A 4,452-nucleotide genomic window follows, 5' to 3' on the forward strand; every position below is an offset into this window, starting at 1 on the left:
TTCACATACAATCCACCATATCTATCTTCGTTTTAAATATATAATTCAACACAATTTCCTTGTCAGTAGGCAAAGCATTTTAAAAGATGGACATATTGTTTAGAATGTCAGTTTTTTTCATGGGAATAACTCCTAGTTTTGGATTTGGTACGTAAAAGATTTCTTTTCTTTGTCTTGGTGTCTGGGTATTATTTTTATTACATGAGTGTTTTATTTCATTGTATGAGTGCTTGTACTCAATTTTTTGACAAGAAGTTTGAGTGAGAATGACATTTTTTTTTTTAATCCTAAGAAATATAATTACGGGTATATACTTATTCAATGTTTATTAGAAATATGATTTATACAGAATACATAGTTAAGGATATTTTTCCAAATAGTGTATGCAAAGATGCAAAGCATTTGACAGAGACATATTTCATTCAACTGTTGTTTATACACTGATTTGGGACAGACACTTTAAAAGTAAACAGGAATTTCAAATCTTAATATTGACCCAGTTAATATGTTGGAAAAAATCTCAAAAATAACTCAAGCTTATATTCTCTTGTCTAACACATGGATTTTTTTAAAATAAATTGCTAACTTTTTGTATGTATTTATAATACAAACCCCTAACATTTATGCTTATTTTTGATGCCTCAGGTTGATAGTTAATTATTTATTGTGTCGTTGGGTGTTACGTGCGCTAGTGAATGTTTACATTGCATGAAGAAAACAATGTATTCAAAAAGAAAAAAAAAAATCCTAGTTTTATGGCAGAAAGAGATCTCCATCAATCCCATTTTGCTTTAAAGCAGAAATTATTAAAACTACACGTTCATGTATTCTGTTGTTTACTACTTGTTACAACCAAACTTCCTTCTGTTTGTAAATCAAAGGTTCTTCAGAAAGAAAGATGTTTCAATTAAATCATTCGTTCAATTCAATGGTGGCATATGTCAGATAATTCTCTCGATTTTTCAGAACTTTATGTCGACATGTCAGATTCATAAGTCATCTTGTCAGATATTTATGTTAACTTGTCAGATAATAATCCTCATGACTAGAAACTCGTATCTTGATATTTAAGGTTATGTCACTAACTGACATCTACTTGACATTACAATCTAAGTCGATAAAATTTTCTGAAAGTCAACATAACTATCTGAAAAGTCGTCATAACATTCTGACGAGTCGACTTGTCAGATAATGATGTTATCTTGTTGGATGTTTTGTCAACTTGTCAAACAAATATGTTAATATTTCTTATATTTATGTCGGTTTGTCAGATCTTTATGTCGACTTGTCAGAAAAATCTGTTGTCAACTGGATGGCACAAACTGGGTACGAACACATGTTAAAGTTGAATTTTACAACACGTGAATAAATAACAAGTCAATATAATTATCTGACAATTCGAAATAATGATCTGACAAGTCGACAAAGTTATCTGACAAGTGCTGGCAGAAATATGCCACCATGCAGTTCAATTCACTGGAATGTTGTACTATTTTTTCGAAAGAATTTATCAATTAAGCTGAGAGTGAAACTTTTTTGTGCTCATTTGAAAAAAAAAAAAAAACACTGTAGTGTGATTCCCCCCCCCCCCCCACCCCACCCCCAAAAAATGTAATTTAAGATGTAAAGAAAATCTACTTTGTTTGTATTTATTTATGTGTTTTGTCTGCAAACACGTAGACATGTATTACCTTTCAAAGCTTCTCTTTTGGTAATGATCTTAGGCTATGGACTGCTTTCAGCATTGCAGACTTTTGAAGAGTTTTTTTTAATGATATAAACAGTGGTTTATTTTATTGCGACCTTAAAATCTATTTAAATACCAAGTATTGTTATTTTTTCACCAGCTTTATGAATTCCGTTAAAATACCTTCAAAAATTCAAATAACCACATACATACGTTAACAAGAAAAAAAGTAATTGGATATCTCGTATATCTCAATAACAATTTCAAAAAAAATGTCATGAGTACACATAAAAAAAAACAAAAAACAAACAAAAATATAGAAAAAGGAAACATATCTCAGCTCTATGCAAGTTTTATATTACAGGTATATACACGTTTATTTATATAATTACTTGTTATGCAAATAATAATTTTTTTCGGCGGATAGATCATACAACCCTTCATAAGGTTAAATTACAAGTAGATTGATATTAAAAAATGGAAAAATTACATACTGGGACATAAGCAGGGTTCTTTTTTCTTTGAAATGACTAGTCTCTCTGGTCACGCGTTTATTACAATAATCCTTATTATTATATAGCTAATGAATAGCATATATTATAATGCTTCTTGTCAGTTTGTCCCTACATAATCGTTACCCATTTATTTTTGCAGTGTTCTAAGGATTTATATAGCGTAAGCATACTATATACTATATCGAAATACTGAATGGCTTCTTTTTCTGAAGAAAATCCTCTGGCGCCCACGCTGGGGATCGAAATCACGACCTCGAGATCGTCAGTTCGACCACTTCTGTAATGATTTTCCCCTTAGATTCCAAAAAAAAAAAAAAAAAAGAAAAAAATCCCAGATCCCCCTGTCAGTCCCTGACATTTTCCTGTCTCCCCCTGACTTTCTCCTATGATCCCCTGTCGTTGTCCCTGACGTCCCTGTCAACTCCTTGATGTCCCCTGACTATGTCCCTGACCACCCTGTCAATTCCCTGTCGTCCCCTGAAATTCATTTTGACCCAGAAAAGAGTTGAAATATGTTTTGTTGCCATTTACTTGTGAGAAATACTTTACTCTTGGCAATTTTTAAGTTTTGTGAAAATATATATGTAGTCAATTGTTAATTTGTTTGAATATATATAGTAATTTTTTTCTTAATATGATTGTAGTTGATTAGTAAATGTAGCTTTTTAGATAAATCTTAAAGAGAATAAATGCCTGTTACTTTGAAAACAATGAATTACCAATCTATTGCGTCTTCACTACTGTAATGATTTTCCCCTTAGATTCAAAAAAATCCCCTGGCATTCCCCTGCCTGTCCCTGACATTTTCCTGTCTCCCCCTGACTTTCTCCTATGATCCCCTGTCGTTGTCCCTATCTACCCTGTCTACTCCCTGACGTCCCCTGACTTTGCCCCTGATACCACTGTCTAACCCCTGATGTCCCCTGACATTCCCTGACGTCCCTGTCAACTCCCTGATGTCCCCTGACTAAGCCCCTGACCACCCTGTCAATTCCCTGTCGTCCCCTGACATTCATATTGACCCAGAAAAGGGGTTAAAATATGTTTTTGTTGCTATTTACTTGTGAGAAATACGCTACTCTTGGCAATTCTTAAGTTTTGTGAAAATATATTTAGTCACTTATTATTTGTTTGAATATCTTGAGTAATTTATTTCTTAATATGATTGTTTTTGATTGTTTTAGTTTAATACATGTAACTTTTAGATAAATTTTAAGGAGAATAAATGCCAGTAACTTTGAAAAGAATGAATTACAAAGGCAAGTAAATATATCTATATTTATTTATATGTTAATCTATATATCCACATGTATTTATCTATTTCTATTTATTTGTTTTATTTATTTATTGACTAATTTATTAATTAAATCGTTATATATATATATATATATATATATATATATATATATATATATATATATATATATATATATATATATATATATATATATATATATATATATATATATATATATATATATATATATATATATATATATATATTCCTTATTGAATTGTTAATTAATTGATTAATATTATATATTTATTTAGTTTTTAAATATTTTATTTTAATTAATTAATTGATTCTAATTTATTCAATTTATTTGTGAGTGTCGCATAAACAGTCAAAGGGTAAAACAAAATATGCTTCAAAGTATCTTTTAAGCATATTAACGTTTCTTTTAATTCTTTTAATTTCATGATGGGTATCAAAATAATTGTCTTATTACACACAATCTGAATTCGGAACTTGTTTTACTTTGGTAAAAAAAAAATTAAAAAAATGTTCCTCAAAAACAGTCACGGTTGTGAGAGTAGTTCCGAGCTGTTGACAGTTGACCAGTGACTCTGGGTACACAGACCAGACACCTATTGTATACACTGTTTATTCTGTGGCAGCACGACCGTATCCACTCTGCAGGTGTTATTTCTTTCACAACCGTGACAAGTTTTTTAGGCAATTTTTATTTTACCAAATTAAAGGGAACAAAGAAACAAATTCCAGATTCAGCTTGTGTGTGATGAGACGATGATTTTGATACTCATCATGAAATTAAAAGAATTAAATGTAATTTGAATATGCTTAAAAATTGTTTGAAGCAAATTTGTTTTACCCGGACACTGTATATGAAGAACTACACAAAATGAATAAAATTTAATTAATCAATAAATTGAAATAATTGAATTGAATAAAATAAAATAAATAAATAAAAATTTTCAATAAATCCATTTGTTTATTGATAATTAAAT

This window comes from Saccostrea echinata, unplaced genomic scaffold, assembly GCF_033153115.1.
Source record: "Saccostrea echinata isolate AGI-Se365-2 ecotype Australia unplaced genomic scaffold, CSIRO_AGI_Sech_v1 ptg000006l, whole genome shotgun sequence".
NCBI lineage: Eukaryota > Metazoa > Mollusca > Bivalvia > Ostreida > Ostreidae > Saccostrea > Saccostrea echinata.